This window comes from Moschus berezovskii, chromosome 20 (assembly GCF_049115385.1).
Source record: "Moschus berezovskii isolate FMDL1 chromosome 20, NW_MosBer_1.0, whole genome shotgun sequence".
NCBI lineage: Eukaryota > Metazoa > Chordata > Mammalia > Artiodactyla > Moschidae > Moschus > Moschus berezovskii.
In genome coordinates, this window is record NC_142479.1 from 65,736,081 (window position 1) to 65,753,001 (window position 16,921).

The 16,921-nt window shown below is 58.3% G+C and overlaps 1 protein-coding gene across 9 annotated transcripts in view; it reads right to left on the reverse strand.

The window, feature by feature from the left end:
• SEPTIN9 (septin 9) overlaps positions 1 to 16,921 on the reverse strand; it is a 181,468-nt gene that overhangs the window by 22,083 nt on the left and 142,464 nt on the right. The window contains exon 1 of one of the 9 annotated variants that reach the window (XM_088829301.1): positions 15,233 to 15,426. The exons of 3 other annotated variants lie outside the window; for them this stretch is intronic. The gene's annotated coding sequence lies outside the window, so the exon portion shown is untranslated. Of the gene's footprint in view, positions 1 to 6,691; positions 6,845 to 10,278; positions 10,605 to 13,419; positions 13,443 to 14,512; positions 14,668 to 15,232; positions 15,427 to 16,921 lie in introns of those variants that run through there. 5 more of the 9 variants (XM_088829298.1, XM_088829302.1, XM_088829299.1 and 2 more) reach the window with 5 other exon arrangements.

Here is a 16,921-nt window from a genome sequence, read left to right on the forward strand (position 1 = left end):
GCAAACCAGTGAATATAACAGAAAAGAAGCAGACTCACAGCTGTGGGTAGAGGGAAGCATGCAGGGGCAATAAAGGGGTGGGGGATTAAGAGGCACAAACTACTATGTATAAAATAAACCAGAAGAATATATTGTACAATATAGGTAATACAGCCAATATTTTATAATAACTATAAATGGAGTATAATCTTTAAAAAGTGTGAATCACTATATTATACACCTACAACACATAATACTGTCCATCACCTACACTTCAATTATAAAACATGGTTATAAACAATGAACAGTAGAAAAAGATCCTGGGGTCCCAGCGGACCAAAACCATAACAATGTTACATTCAATGAACATTTATTGAGCACGTATTACATAGGAACAAAAAGAAGACACTATATAGGCTTGAGGTCAGTCTGAATGAAAACTATGGTGCCACATAGGAACAAGAAATTCATTTATTCAAATGTTCATCAGCCAAAACTTTCAGGCAGATTCATAGTAATCCCTTACAAGCAAGGAACCCAATTTGGCACAGGATTTTTGTGTTATGTATCACAAACCTCTTTTAGAAGCTGTTAAAAGATAAGGAGTCTCTACCCTAAAATAAGTACACATGAAGACAGGCAATAAATTGTGAATAAATTTGGACAATTTGTGGGGTTCATCAAAGAACCCCATAGCTTTCTTGATGAAACTAACTCGGTGGCCACCTCATGCGACGAGTTGACTCACTGGAAAAGACTCTGATGCTGGGAAGGATTGGGGGCGGGAGGAGAAGGGGACGACAGAGAATGAGATGGCTGGATGGCATCACCGACTCGAAGTACATGAGTCTGAGTGAACTCCGGGAGTTGGTGATGGACAGGGAGGCCTGGTGTGCTGTGATTCATGGGGTTGCAGAGTCGGACACGACTGAGCGACTGGACTGAACTGAACTGAACGAGAACTCAGAATTTAATCACTTTATTTCTGAATTGAACTTCTCAACGTACAAAGATGTTGTGGGTTATATGGTCAGAAAAGGGTGAAGAAGAGTTTTTAAAAAATGATTAGGGAATCCTATGGTGGTCCAGTGGTTAGGACTCAAGAGCTTCCACTACAGGGACCCAGGGTTTGATCCCTGGTTGGGGAACTAGATCCCAAAAGCTACAAGGCACAGCCCAAAAATGAAGGAAAAAAAAAAGATGAAAAATAACAATAAAAAAAATTGGGGTGGGGGGATTTCCCTAGTGGTACAGTGGATAAGAATTCGCCTGCCAATGCAGGGGACGCAAGTTCGATCCCTGATCCGGGAAGATTCCACATGCCGCAGAGCAACTAAGCCTGCATGCCTGCAGCTACTGAGCCTGTGCTCCGCAGCAAGAGAAGCCACTGCAATGAGAAGCCCTTGCACCCACCGCAACTAGAAAATAGCCCCTCCTCGCCACAACTAAAGAAAGTCCGAGTGCAGCAACCCAGATCCAGAGCAAGCAAAACTGTTTGCGACCCCATGGGCTGCAGACCGCCAGGCTCCTCTGTCCGCAGGGATTCTCCAGGCAAGAACACCGGGGTGGGTAGCCTACCCCTTCTCCAGGGGATCTTCCCCAACCCAGGGGTCTTCTGCATTGCAGGCGGATTCTTTACCAGCTGAGCTACCAGGGAAGCCCAAAAGAAATAATTTAAAAAAAATTTTTTTTGATGATCAAAGGCAGGAAAAGAGGAAAAGGGCAGAGGTTATGAACAGCTGGTCTCCATCCCTGAGCCCAAGGAGAAAGCTGTGAGGAGGGATGGGCAGGGAGATAAGGTCTGTCACTCCCTGCGGGGCTTTGAAACAGAATCTTTTCCCATTTACCAGATTCCACTTTTCCTTGTGTCCCCATGAACCTACCCCAGCCACTACAAACTCCCCATAAATGTCACAGGGGAACTTCCTGTTCCCTTCTAAAGATGGAAACACTGAATACAAATGACTGAATTTTGCAAATTTGTGCAGGCGGGGAATCAAGGCATGCATTTTTAAAGCGTACACGGCTCATCTAATTCAATAAGTAGTTCCAAATCGAATTACACTTCACACTTTGTACAGGGCAGGAAGCGTCTCCCTGAAGCCTGAAGAGGAACCGGGAGGCCAGAAATCTGAGAGCCTGCCCTCTGGCTTGAAAGCCGGCTTAGAGATCCAGCACAAAGGAAAAGGCCTCTCCGAAGAAAGACGGGAATTTGCAAATGCCAAGAGTTGCATCTCTCTCCCCATTGGAGCCCGTGATCTTTCCCAAGAGAAGACTCAAAACAAAGTAGCAGCTTTAGGGTTTCTGTGCAGGGACAGATTGGGTGGAAAGACTTCCCACGACCCCGCGCCCTTTGCAAGACCTGGGAGGGGACAGAGTAGGAACAGCCCCTGATCCCACCCGACTCTATTCATTCAGGGGCCCAAGGCGCCCCAAAGTCCGGCGGGGGGTGATTCCCCACTTTTACTGCCCGCCCGTCTCTCGCCAAACCCTTTAAAGCAAACGTCTTCCCTTTTGTCCAGGAAAAAATCTCAAGAACCTCTTCACTTCTGCCAACACGGTTTCAATTGGCGTCGGTCGGCGGAGCCAGATTTGGACGGCATCCAACGCTCAGCCCGCACCCCCCCACCCCCTTCTGGAAGAGGCCCCCTTCTGTTCTTTCATTTCCAGCCCGCCTCCCGCCCCCCTCCTCCAGCAGAGCTTCTCACCCGGGTTCAGCAGCCTATTGAGACATCAATCTTTGGTCAGGGCAGGCTCCAACCTGCACGGCGTCCTAGGCGCTTTCCTAAAACGCGGTCTGCAGAACTAAGTGCCGCCGAATCCGCGAGGCGGAGGAGGCCAGGGATGAGGCCTCCGACTTCCTGTGTCAAGGGATCTATCTTTCATTCCGTGTTCTGCCGCCCACACTCGCCTCGAAGGCTCAGGGAATGTGCCCCCGAGCCGCCTCCCACCCCAGGGAACCTTCCAGCAGGATAGACCCTGCCCCAAGGCAAACCCGGAATCCAGCCCGCCCACCGCGTCCAAGTGGTCAGCCACAGAGATTCCGTTAGTTCTTGGCAAGTGCTGGCAAAGTTAAAGAGAGAAAGAGAAGACCTTCCCCCACAGATGGGTGGAAAGTGGCCATTTGTCACGGGGTGGAGTCCCCCGGCCCCTCTATCAGCAGGACTGTCAGCAGACGCACACCAGAGCTCCGTGCTGGGGAGGCGCCCCCTCCCGCAACTGATGAGATCATGTAAAATAACAAAAACTAGACAGGGTCCTCTGGGGTGCAAAAGAGCGGCCCCCTGCCAGGAGTTAAGTAGGAAAAGAGCCCCGCCCCAGAGATACCAAGCAATTCTCTCCTCAGATCATCTGCTCAGGCTCCAAGATGCTGCCTTATAAGGTCTCCTCCCCCCCCTCAAAGGACCCCCTACCCACCCTGGTCCTTTCAGAGAGGCGGGGGCTGAAGGCAGGGCCAGGGAGGGCGCCAAGCAGGGAGGGGCAAGTTCCTAGGCCAGGAGCGGAAGCCTGACCAATAACCCCGCAAGGCGGGAGGACCCCCTCGTACTACTAGTTGGAAGGGCCGGGTAGGTTGTGGGGAAGGCGGGAAGGGTCAGCAGCTCTGGACCCTTTTGAACCACATCACTGTCCACTGGCAGCTCCAGCTCTGGGCTGATGTGAGTCGAGGCAGCTGGCATCATGTCCCCCCCTCCCCACCTCCAGCTTCTTCCTGCTCAGGAGATCAGGAAGCAGTGCATGCAGAGCCCACGCGGCCCCTCACACGGCTCACTCTGTGTCCACTCGGCAGAAAGCCTGCCTAGACTGTGCCCACCTGCCCGCAGGGCTGCCCGGAGCCCTGCCTGCCGGAAAGGCCCCCCTGCTCCCCACCCCGCGCAGTGCCTAGCCCCTGCTCTCCCAAGGGAGCCGCTAGGTAGAGCAGATACACTGGGGCAGGTCTGTGACACCTTGGGACACACCCAGAGCCACAGGTCAAATGCTCCCTGAAGTGAGACGGGGATGTGAGCTCAGGTATATACATGTACCCGTCAACCGCAGGCTCACCGCAGAAAAAAGCAGTGTGTGTGGACAGCATGCCTCACCCCTCGGGACACACGTGCAACACCCCTGAAACACTGCCCACGGGAGATGCTGGCCACAGGCAGGGTGCACAGACACCCTGAGCCCGTGTGGGTCGGATACTAGGCAGAGTCCCGCTTCCTGCGCCTCCTGCACACTCGCACTGTGCATGACAGGAAGCTTGGGTGCACCGCTGGACTTGGGGCTCTGACCAGATGGAGCCGCCGGCCCTCTGAAGGGGTCGCCCCCACCCCAGCTTCTCCTCTGCTGCTCTTCCTCTGTCTCCGGGTTCTCCGCTGCCTCGCTGGCTCCTCCTCCGCCTATAGAACCAGTCTGGTCCCAGCTGGACACTCTCCCCAGTGATCCTGCCCATCCTCTGAGCATCAGACGCCAACCTCTGTCCAGATTCATACACCAGTGCCAATCATGACTCAGCAGAAATGGCCCCCTGCCCAGAGCTGGGTATCCTCAGCCCCTGCCCTAGTGAAGCCTGGATGCCTCCCACTGAACATGCCGCCAACTGAGCTCTGGTCGCATCCATGCCACCCGCCCCTGTGAGTAACGGCATCTCCACCGATCCAGTTATTACAGCTGGAAACCCAGGGGCCAGCCTTGGTCCCTCCTTCCATTGGCCCACATCCAGTCATCCGCCCAAACCCTACCGATCTGAATCCAACACACCTGAAGGTAGTCGCCTGGCCTCCCACCTCCATGGCTCCCACAAGCCGAGCCATCCCCATGAAGTCCCCCACCCCCACCCCACCGCAGGGGCCATCCTTCTCAAGGCACCAGGAAGGCCTGTTTAAAACAAATTCATCGCATCACTCCCCTAGCCTGAAACCCTGACTGGGTCCCCCTGCACCTGGGATAACACAAGATCCCCGAGGCCCCAGAATCCTGCGGCTGGGACCCTGTTCCATTCCAGGCTCCCTGTGTGACCCTGAGCAAGTAACTTAACCTCTCAATGCCTCAGGTTTCGGATGTGTAAAACGAGATAATACCTGCCTTGTCAGAGTTCTGTGAGGACCAAACGAGGTATTTACAAAGCACAGAGCCTGGCACGGCCAATGCACAGAGCATGTGTTAATAAAATAGAAGCCCATGCCCGCCTCTCTAGTTTCAACATGTGCACCATCTCCCTGGCTCCTCTCCTCTCCTCAAACAAGGCTCCCCAGAGAGGGCCTCCCTTGGTGCTGCTCCGGGGGCCCCTGCGCACAGCCTGCAATTGCAAGGTCTGTCTCCTCCGCTGCTCACAAAACCTCACACATCCCACAGCCCGGTACGTAAGATGTTGAATGCGTGAATGAAAGGCCAACTCGCTGCCTCCGGCCCTCCTCTCATCCCAGAGCATCGCGGGGCCGCTGCTCCCAGGTCGATGCAGGCAGCCCCTCCACGAGGCTCCTGCGGTGCTGGCTTGCATCCTTTCCCACGGGCTTCCCGGGCTTCCCTCTGCTCAGCCTTCCGCCTGTGCCAGCATGTGAATGAGATGTGAACGATTTCCGGTTTCCATCTCCCTTCTGGAACCACAAAGCGTCTCGGCAGAAGGATGGATGTCCTGGGACAGCTCCTGCCCATTCAGGAAATTCTGCTCAGGAAACCGTCAGTGGGGGCAAAGGGTGCCCACAGTGGGAGAGGAGACTGGGCGGCCCCTAATCCCTACCCCTTTCCTCGGGTGTGTGCCCTAAGCTGCTTCAGTCGTGTTCGACTCTTTGCCACCCTGTGGACTGGGGCCCGCCAGGCTCCTCTGTCCATGGGATTCTCCAGGCAAGAATACTGGAGTGGGTTGCCATGCCCTCCTCCAGGGGATCTTCCTGACCCAGGGATCAAACCTGCATCTCTTATGTCTCCTGCCTTAGCAGGCGGGCTCTTTACCACTAGTGCCACCTGGGAAGCCCACCCGCTTCCCCACCTACCCCTAACTGGGGTCTCAGGGTATGTGAGGTCTCCTCTCCCTGAGGCCTGGGCAGAGCAGGCAGGGGTTCTTCAGGGGGCGGGCGTGGGGAGGGGGGCCCTCAGGTCTGAACACCTGGGCCCACCCGGGGCTCTGTCTGAACCCTGAAACCTCAGCCACGCCACTCTCTGTGCTGCAGCTGACCTGGCCAGTGCTACGGTGAGGAGTGGGCCCCTACGTGCAGTGGCCGGGCCCCCAGGCTCTAGGCATCCATTAATCTGCTGTCCAGCAGTTAAAGGTGACATAGCAGCAGCCTAAACTTAAGAGTGATTGGGTCAGCTGGCAAAGCATTAATCGCGACACAGCAGGGCCTCTGCAGAAGGCCCCTAGAGCACTCAGTCCTGGCCCCCAGGAGCTTGGCCAGGAACACAAGGGGCCGGGCCGGGCCATCAGAGGGGGCTGACCGCCATCCGGGCTGGCCTGCGCACCGCACTTTACAGTTTACAGAGCGCTCAGACTTGCTTTATCGTATCCGATCCTCGCCTTCACATCCTTCCTTAGACTCTACATTTCCTGCCGTAATTAGCTGACACTTTTGAAATCAGACCAAAATAACAAGAGCTATAGTAACAACACGTTCTCCTACAAGTTGAGACGAAAGTTAAAGGAAGGGGCTCGCCGGTCCCCGGGGCCTCCCCCACTTCCTTGGACCCAGCAGACCCCCCAATCCACCAGCTACACCCTCGGCACCCGGTGGAGACCTACTGTGGACTGAGAATGTCCGGCGTCCTCCAACCGATCAATCCGTGCTTCTAAAGGAGCTTCGCCTCAGTCAGCACAGGACCTGGAGGCGCCCCCAGTCCCCCGAGGGTGGGAGCCTGTCCCCTCCCAGGTCTCCCCAACCAGGCGGCTCCGGGACGGAGCCACATTCATATGGTAATTTCTGCCTGTGACCTGGCGAGGAGCAGAGGCCCCCTCAAGCTGCCGGGAGGGCGGGGAGGGCCAAGAGGAGGGAGGAAGCCGACCGCCTTCCCGGGACCGCGCTACTGGGCCCTCCCCAGCGCGCTCCCAGACGTGCGCACGGGTGAGCCTCTGCTGGATGCACTTGTGCGGTGGCTCAAAGAGACAAGCAACACGCACTCGTTCCGCAGCTTAACTTTTCTGCCTGGGATGCACACAACCGTCCAGAGAGGGTGGGTGTAGCTTGTTGCTCCTACAGATTCTGGGGGGAACAGCAGTCACCCTCACACCCTCCCTGGACCCGAGGCCGACCTCTCCCAAGCCTTGCATTTCCACCCTCCCAGGAAGGAAGCGCCTCCCCCTCCCGCCAGGAATGGAGAGGGGGCTGCATTCTCGCCCCCACCTTCCCACTGGGGGAGGGTCCTCCAACCCCGCCCAATCCTTCCCCCCACTTCCTCTTTCGCTGCCGCTACCTCACTGTCACATGCCCCCTGTCTCCCCTGGAGAGGACACAAAAGCCTTCCTTTGCCCCTTCCTGCCTTGTCCTGGGCCCTGTGCAGGCCAAGGAAACCAGAAGTCAGTGGCAGGACCCAACAGGCTCCTCTGCTCCTTGATCCCACCCCCAACCCCTCCCGGCACTGATTCATCCCTTCTGCGAAGCTTGGCCCTGGACTCACAGTGAAACCAAAGAACCCCCAGCCGATTGCACAGAGACACAGATTCAAGACTCAACACACAGTGCGCACAGCCACTGGGTGTGGGGCCCCAACCGACTGTGCAGGTCCCCGAGAGAAATGGAAACACACGATGCCCACCCACACCTGGACCCCAGTGTCCACTGCAGCACGATTCACAAGAGCTACAGAGTGGACACAGCCCAGATAAATGCCCATCAACCCACGAATGGATAAACGCAACGTGATGCAACTGTTAAAATGCAATACTGTGCAGCCACGAACGGGAAAGAAGCATGGACACGTTACACATGGATGAACCTTGAAAACATGACACTAAGTGAAAGAAGCCACATACAAAAGGCCACCCACTAAAAAAAAAAAGAAAGAAAGCCATTTACTACATGATTCTACTGATAGAAGATACCAGGATGGGCAAATTCACAGATAGCAGGCAGATTCGTGGTTGCCAGGCGCTGAAAACGACCAGTAATGGACTTAAGATCTCTGAGGGGTGGTGACAAAAATATTCTGGAATTGCTGATGATGGTAACTTTGTAAGTATATGGGAAACCACTGAACAGTACACAATAAAAGGGTGCATTTTCTGGAATGTGGATTCTATCTCCTTAAAGCTATTATCAACAACAAGAAGGCCGATGACTGTGGTCCCCAGGGAACGAACCAGAACAAGGGTGTCCTCTGGTTCCCCCGCATCAGTCCAGCCTGCACGCCCCGCCCCCTTTCCATTCAGTGGCCTGTGTGTGTGTGTGTGTGTGTAGGGGGGGTGATTCCGGTGATTTCTCCACCTGGGCGGCCTGCTCCTCACACCACCAGTGCTCATAAGGACTCAACATGAATTTTTAAGAAGGGGCCTCAGCGCCACGGGCTAGAACCTGTCAAGTCATAGAATGACCCAGGAGCAAGCCATGTTTACAGAAGGAAGCCTCACCCTGAAAGGAGGGGGATGTGGCAGCAAAAGCAGCCAGTCAGCAGTCAGAAAGGCTGAACATGGCTCATCCCAGATCTTTGGTCAGGATGAACAAGAGGTGAAAACCTTTGCTACCAAGGACACCCACTCATACCCCTTCCATGTGCCTGAACCAGCGGGGTGCAGCTGCCGTGGGCCAGCACCCACCTGCACCCTGCCACCGCCCGCCTGACCGGCCAGGTGCTGAGGCTGGTCAGAGTCCTGAGTGCTAGCTAGACTGGAAGAAATGACTGCAGAGCTGCTGGGGGGCCACCGCCGATTTCCTGGGCCCACCCCAAATCCATTAGAGGCCCAAGTCCTCTGTCCAGCCTCTATCCCAAACCCTCAGGACGCCAAACAAGCCACAACAGAGAATTCAGCGAAGCCCCACTTTTATGAGGTGGTGCGGGGCTCAGAGGGGGACAGGCCTCCAGGTTTCTCAAGGTTTAATTATAACTTTAGCACTTGGGTTTCGGGGCGCCCCATGGTGTGAATCAGCTCTTTACTTCCAGTCGTCCTCGGGGAGCCCCACGGTGAGCAGGGGGGGAGCCCACAGAGAGGCCTCTGGCCTCAACGGTCCCCACCCCACAAAACCCGAGGACCAACTCCCCCACCCTGACTCACGTGTCTTCCCACAACCCGGTGAACTGGCAGCAGGCAGAATGCAGAAACTGAGGCGCACACAGGGGTCACCCACCCACCTCTCCGTGGCCCAGGAGGGGCCTGGCCCCCAGGCACAGTGGCACCTCTTCAGCAAAGGCAGAGCAGATGGCTCCCCACTCCCAAAGCAATGCTGGATGAACACATGAAGGAGTGAAAGAGTGAAGGGGACACAGACGGGTCCCCGGAGCCTCAGGGAGGCAGGACCGGGCCGTCCGGTTCCACGGTGGGCCCTGGAGGAAGCTGGGGAGGCAGCCAAGAGTCTGGAAAGATGGAAGAGGGCAGCTGAGCAGCTCTGCGCCAGGCAGGCAGGAAGCAGGCATCTGCGGAGGGGGTGCTGTGTGGGGGTGGCCCTCACGGAGGTGAGCCATGTGAGAAGCAGCGGCCACGTGGACACGGGCCCCCCCACGGCCTGAGCCCCCCCCTCAGGCTGACTATGCTCCTCACCACTGCACTCCAGCCCCAGAGGGTGGCCGTGGAGCCCAAGAGGACGCCACGGCGCCTTCCTCCCTGCCCTCAGCACCTCCTGGGCAGCGCGTGACACAAGAGGACCTTCTGCTGCCCCAGTGTTTCAACAACTGCACTTAAACCAATGGAAAACAGATGCCTCTTAAAACGTGTTCTCCTCCCCGTGAGGAACAGTCTAGGGGGATGGCATTTCGTCACCGACCTGTCCCAACCCACCGTTCCCCTCGCTCTGGTGCCCACCTCGGTCATGTGGGGAGGGAGGCAGGCAGCCCCCCAAGCTGGTGACGACGGTCCCGTAAGTGACACTCCTGGACGCGGAAACTGGGGGCCCCAGCCACCTGGCCCCGAGAAACCTGTGGTTGGGAGCCGGCGCTGGTTGTGGGGCCCCTGGCCTGGTGGGCTGACTGTAAAGCCACTGGGGTGACTAAAGGGATGTCAGCAGAGTGTGCGGTTTGCAAAGTGGCCCTGGGACCTCTGCTCTGTGCCCTCCGTCACTGCGGGGCCGAGGGAGGGCTCCCCTGCGTGGGGCCTGTGCAGTGACACCCTCCACGGCTCTCTGAACTCCCTGCCCCCTCCACTGCCCCCCCAGCCCCCAAATGACAATCAACAAGGATTCTCACTCCAACTCAACGGGGCCGCTGTCCACCTGTCGTTCGTCTCCGGGGCCCACAACTGACCCCAGCAACTGGCAGCTCTTCCTTGGTTCCGGGCAGCCGAGAAACAAAAGACTGGGATCCTGTCCTCACTTCCCAATAGCTCCCACGGCACCAGAGAGTGGAGGCAGGCCCGGGGTCATCTGGTCCAGTCCCCTGCCCCAGAAAAATGTATTTAAATCACCAAAGAAATGCTGCTCTTCGGCCCTTTCTCTTTAAAAAAAAAAAAAAAAAAAGAAGGGCTCCAAGAAGCGCTCGTGAAAAGAGAGCAAAACAAATGTCTGTTCTTACAAGGCTCTCTGAAGCTTGTCTCGTCTCACAGGAACCACAGAGCATTTGAATAAAAGATGAAACACCGCGATCACGCGGTATTGCTCGCGCCTCCACTGAGAAACAACAGGAGCGTCCAGGCCTCCACGAAGACCCAGACGGCTCAACCCAACACAGGGGCAGGGTCCGAGGCAAGACACGCAGGCAGGACACAGAGGTCCTCACCTGGTTGGTGTGGAGTGTCCTCTGCGCAGGAGGGAGACTCACTTTCTTGCCCCAGGAAAGGGAAAACTTTATCTGTTGTCAGAGGCCTTGTCGACAGGCCAGGGAGATAAGATTAGAGATAAGGGTGTGGGAGGCGGGAGGAGGTGTGCGCGCATTCCACCGGGGACACTAGCAAGGACACGCGTCGAGTGACCGCCTCCCTGGGCACTCGGGGCCTGGCACTCGCAGGGCAGGACAGGGCCAGGGGGCCCCCTCCAGGGCACATGGCTCCGGAGGGCCCTGCGGCACGCATGCCAGAAGCAAAGAAACAGAGGGTGGAGCACCCCTCCTCCACGAAGGCTCCATGGGGGTCAGTGTGGGCGACTGAACCCCAACCCAGAGCTTCTGAGAACAGCCAGGATGCTCAGGAGTTGACATCTCACGGGGTGGGTGCTGCCCCACCCACCCCCCAAGCTTCAGCAGAGCAACAAGAAATGGGGTGCTCCTGCTATGATCTGGCTACTAAAGGGTTTATTTATGCTGGAACGGCCGGGAAGGGAGAGGAAGCAAACTGGCTCATCTTCCCTCTTTCAGGCCCTTTGCTTTGAGCTGCCACCAAGGGCCAGCCCCCAGCCCAGATGGGTGGGTGGGGTGATGCTGCTCAGCTCCTGTGGGGGACAGGTGAGCCCAGGTGAGGCTAAGTGGCCACTCAGGCCCCTGCAGAGGTGGAATCGGAGCTCCCCAGGCCTCTCAGCAGTAAGCCCTTCCCCGCCTGCTCTCAGTACTGATACAAGAGAAGAGAGTGGCAAGTTAGAACCCCACCCACCCACCCACACCCCAGGGCCAGGTGTTCCACCTACCGCTCTGCGAGCCTCAGAACAGGGCCCGCGGGGAGCCCGCTGGGAGGTGGGCAGGCTGGAGGGCCCACCAGGTGGGGCAAGGCGCCCTCCCAGCTGTGAATCAGACCCGCACCTTTGCTGGCCACCCCCCCCAGGCTGCACAGCCAACAGGCTCGCCTGTGCCGCTGGCTGCCTGGCCACCACCTCGGGGGCACTCCTGGGAAGGCGTCAGGAGGCTCCACTGAGCTGCTGAGAACAGGTCCCTACCTGTCCCAGGAACCAGGCTGGTACTCAACAAACAAACCCAAGCCTGGTGCTGGCAGGCAGAAGTCTGGGAGGGGAGTCCCGGCCAAGGGCTATGACTCCTACTGGAAGCATCTTCCTCAAGACCCCGGCTGAGGGGAGCTGGGACCCCAGCTCCAATCCCCGAAGCATCTATGGCCTAAGCCAAGGTGGGGGGCGGGCGAGAAGAGGGACAGGGTTGGCACAGCAGGTGTGGAGGGCTGACGGCCACTGCAGAGGGCCCTGGGCAGGGACTCGGTGGGGCCAGCAAGCGTCTGTCCTCACCCTCACAGGGCGAAATAGAGTCCTGCTTGCTACACACCCGACCAATGGGAGAGGCAGGGAGCCCAGAGCCATTGGCAGTCTGGGAAAGGCGGCCCAGGAGTGAGCCCTGCGGTGGGCGGGGGGAGGGGGGGGATTGTGCAGGGGTGACCAGCATCCTAAGAGACCTCTGACACCACAGGAAGCCAGTGCCGCTCCACACTGCTTGCCGGGGGAGGCGGGGGGCACTCTCCTGCCGAATGCATCTCAGCCCCTAGGACGCCTCCCTCCTGCAAAGCTGCCCTATCTGACCAGAGGCTGGTGGTGACACAGCAGGAAGTGGGGAGAGCACAGGGTGGCCGCGGAAGCAGGCAGGGGGTGGGGCAGTAAGTCAGCCCCAGGATCCTGGTTGTCTTAAGGGGTTCAGGGCTTCTGGGGTGAAAGCCCTGGTGAACCCCATCCTGGAGGCCTGGGGCGATGGACCTGGCACTCAGGGAACAACCCCATGGGCCCCCCGAAGGCTTGGTGTTGGCGAGGGCCAATGACAGCACGGGCTCTTGTTCTGCCTCATGGCGGCCCCCTTCCCAGGAGAACAGGGTTCTGTCTCCTCCAAGACAGAATGCCCAGTGCCCGCCCCCCGCCACACACACACAGCAGGTCCTCCCCATGTGCCAATCATCCCTGTCACAGTGCTGGCCTCGAGGAGCAGAGCCTGGCGGAAATACAGACACAAACCAGCAGACCCAATAGTTCTGCAGGTGTCACAACCCGGAAATAATGGGAGGCAGGCGGTAGGGATGCCCAGGACGGGTGGACGAGGGTCAGTGACTACACAGGTCCCCCGAGACAGGCGTAAAAAGAGGTTGGCCAAAAAGAGGCCTCCTTTCCCAGCTACATCCTAACCCAGAGAAGACCCGAGGAGTCAGGCGGGCATGCCCCCTCTCCAAAGAGACCTCACGTGGATACCAGCTTCCCGCCCCCAAATGGTCAGACCAACTTGTTCTTCTTTCCAGTTCCTGAAAAGGAGCCTATGGGTTGCCAAAGAGAAATGACATTTATGTAAACACCCATGCAAGCCCTAAGTCTGAAGGCAAAACAACAAAGAACGAAGGGCAGGAAGCGTACCGTTATGAAAAAAGGGGCCTTTTTCTCACTTCTCTCCAGCAAGACTTTCCAAAGCAGGATCCAAACAGAATCCCACCAAGGTGCTGTCCCCATGGGCAGAAACCCACTGCATGGACCAGAAACCCACCGTACAGACTGCTGCTGGATGGCACATTTTTCTCCAGAAAGGAATCTCAAACTTCTCTTTGGTGAGCAGAGATGCTTCCCGAAACCTCGGACAAAAATGCCAGCAGATTTCACGGCGGAGGAAAGAAAGGGAGACGAGAATGAAGAGCAGCAGTTTGGGCGCCGAGTCGACCCCCAGGGGATGTTGAGGATGAAGTTTCAGAGCAGATGGCCCTGCCTGTGCAGCCCCTCGTCTTGGGTGCCTGAGAGGACGTGTTGGCCCGGCTATGGGACTGGAGTCCGGGGGGCTACGAGACCAGAGTCCCAATTTCTCTCGGCTAGAAAAGCCCTTTGGAAGACACATCCTGGAGATGCTGCTCCCTCACCCCTGCTCCCCGGCAGGGCATGGCCAGGCAGACACCTTCCCATCCTCTAGCAAAGCACAGGCATTCCAGCACCCCACCCCACTACGCCTTTCTGCCCCCTCCCCAGTCCGCTCCCACGAACATCCAGAACATCCCAAACACCTCCCAGGAATCCAGACAAGCTGCAGCACAAACTCCCCCGGAACAGAATTCTGGAGAGGTCTCCAATTCCGGCATTTCTAAGCGCCTGTTGAAACTAATCTCCAGCCGGTCCTCTGCTAACCCGCCTACCCCTAACGGCTGACAATCTGGATGGGACGGTTTGAAGAGGCAGCGGTGGCCCACCAGCATCTCCTCCCGGTCCTCCAGAAACATTCAGGGAAGCCCCCTTGCGAAAGGGATATGGGCTCCAAGAAACTGCTGGCCAAGGTGGACTTAACCACTCGGGTAGCCGGCCAAACATTTACAAAGCCTCGGCTGTGACACACAAAGCTGTACTCTTCTGCTCCGCGGCCGAAAATCTGGGCCCCGCGTGGAGGACTGCGTTCCCGCCGCCCCGCTCCTGGGGCCGGGGGGCTGTCCCGCCGGCTGTGGGGGGCGAGCGGTGGCCGGGCCTGGGGGGCTCCGGGGAGGCGCCGTTCCCGCTCAGCCCAGGGCCGCGGGGGAGGGGGGCTGCCCGGCGGCCAGACCACCTGAGAGCCCCCTGAGAGCGCAGCGAGGCTGGAGGGAACAAAGGGAGCGCGGACTCACCCAGCAGCTGAGTCGGGCTGCGCCGGCCGCCTGCGCGCGCGGCCCGCCCACCGGGTCACATGGCTCGGAGCCGAGCAGAGGATCAAAGGGGCTTTGTGGCCGAGGAACAAGGAGCCTCCCAGAGCGCGGGCAGAGGTAGGGAGGGACCGCGACGGCCTCCCTGCAGAGGGAGGCTCGGCGGGGCTGCGGCTCCGAAGGGGCAGGGCGAGGGGTGCGGAGGGAGCGGGTTGGGGTGGGAGCGGGCGGAGAGAAGGGGCCCACCCCGGGTGCGTTAGCTGTGCCCGAGGAACGCCAAGAAGCCCACTCCCCAAGCCAGCCTGAGTCACCCCCCAAAAGGAAACGTGACATGGTTCCCCAGAGGGAGAGAAGGCGAGAGGATCACTGGACAGACGGCCAGGCTGCCCTTCCGCCAAGCCCGTCCTGCTGGGGTGGAGGGACGGGTGGTGCCAAGAACCTGCTGCTGCCCACCGGCACCCTCTCCCTGCCGCCCCGCCCTGGCTTCCTCTCTGCCAGGTGTACCCCCCAATCTGGTCCTGAACCCCCCTCCCCTACCCCAGCAGCTCAGATGACAGGCCACTCTCCCAGGAGGTCCAGGTTTCCCGGCAGCTGGGGGTGGGAGCAGAGCCAGCCCCGCTGTGTGTGCCCTGGTGGAAATGACCCGGGAAGCCAGAGGAGAGGAACCGGCAGGGGCTGGGGAGCCGGCGGCGGTGTCCAGCTCACCCTGAGCTCGGTCTTCTTCCTGGAGCCTCCGAAGATTACTATCGGATCCCACTCCTGCTTCTCCAGCCCCTCAGGGCTTGGGGATGACTCACGGAGTCTCCTCCTCTCTCTCCCCTCCCTGCAGGCCCCTGGGAAGAGCTGAGACCCCCTCAGAGGATGGGCTAGGTGGTCCTCAGAGGAGGGAGCTTGGGAGCGTCCCTGTCCAGGGCTGGGCCTGCCTGCTGGACGCTGGGATCAGCCAAATCCATCCTGTGCCTCGACCTCTGACCCCCGAGGGAGTGAGTCACTCCCAGGCATGGGCGGGGCCAACTTGGCTCAGGCCCACTCCCACAGGAGGAGATAGCTCCTGGAGGCTGGTGTGGGGGGGGGGGTCTTCCTAGGGCAGAGAGTGGTTAGTTCAAGTGCAAAATGCCTGTCCATCCTCCTGCCTCCAGGAGGAAGACCCCCAGCTCAGCCTTCAGGGGTCAGGTCACACCCAAGGTTTCCCAGATCCCCCGCATGGCTAGTAGGCAAGGACCCAGGGGCACCCACCCCACTGGCCACAGGGGTAGGCTGACCACGTCTACCACCACGTCCCTCAGCAGCCAGTCCTTCCCAGCAGCAGACACTGCTACCCTTGAAGGCCAACTTGCCCCCCAGTGGCCTCTGAGGTCTGGGGGTTTTGCCACAAAGGCTTCAGGGGCCTCTGTTGCAAACCCCTCCCAACTCCGACATGGAGTGGCCATGCAGAGCTGCTGCCCCCGGTCTGCAGGCACTTGGCCAGAGTGCATATCCGGAGCCCTTCTTCGCATCTCACTGGGAGGGAGGCCGAGGTGGATCCCAGGCATGGGCCTCAGAGTCAATATCAGATGGAGGCCCCTTCCCTTAACCATCTTTGACTTATTACTCAACATCTGCTGGCCTGGACCTTCCCCATCTGTAAAATGGGCATGATCAACTCCAGCTGCAAGAATTAAAGTGAGACACGTGTGTGTCCAGAAACAGGAAAGGCAGCTGCTCCCCAAATACAAATCCTTTTCCTCCAAGAAGGTGATTGCCAGACAGTTGCAAGGGCCCAGCCCCTCCTGACACCCCTGCCCACTTGTTCAGTTGCTCAGTGTCCAACTCCCTGCGACTCGACGGACTGCAGCACACCAGGCTTTCCTGTCCCTCACTATCTCCTGGAGTTTGCTCAAACTCATGTCCATTGAGTCGGTGATGCCATCCAACCATCTCATCCTCTGCCACCCCCTTCTCCTCCTGCCCTCAATCTTTCCCAGCATCAGGGTCTTTTTCAATGAGTCGCCTCTTCTGCCTACTTGTCTGGGACCTAAAAAGTAGATCCAGGAACCAGCAACAAGAGAGGCCAGGCCAGGCGTCAGGGTTAATTAACATGGAGCCTGCACTCCACGCCTGCCCTGGCAGCCTCCTGGTCCTGTATCGCTCCTCTCGGAGCCTCCTTCCAGCCTCTGGCCTCACTGTGTCCCCCAGTTTTCTGGCCCCAGCGTCCGCTCCCCATCCTGGGCGCCCACCACTGCTCTCTAAACTCATCCCTCACCCTGCCCGCCATCTACCCCCAACCCCCAGATCACGGGTCCAGGAGGCGGCCTGGGTACTTTGTACACATGCCAGGCTCCTCTTACAACTTTTTCTCACTTGTCACTGACCAGGGGCCCCAGGGCACAGAAGGGGGTATTCTTGTGCCCACCA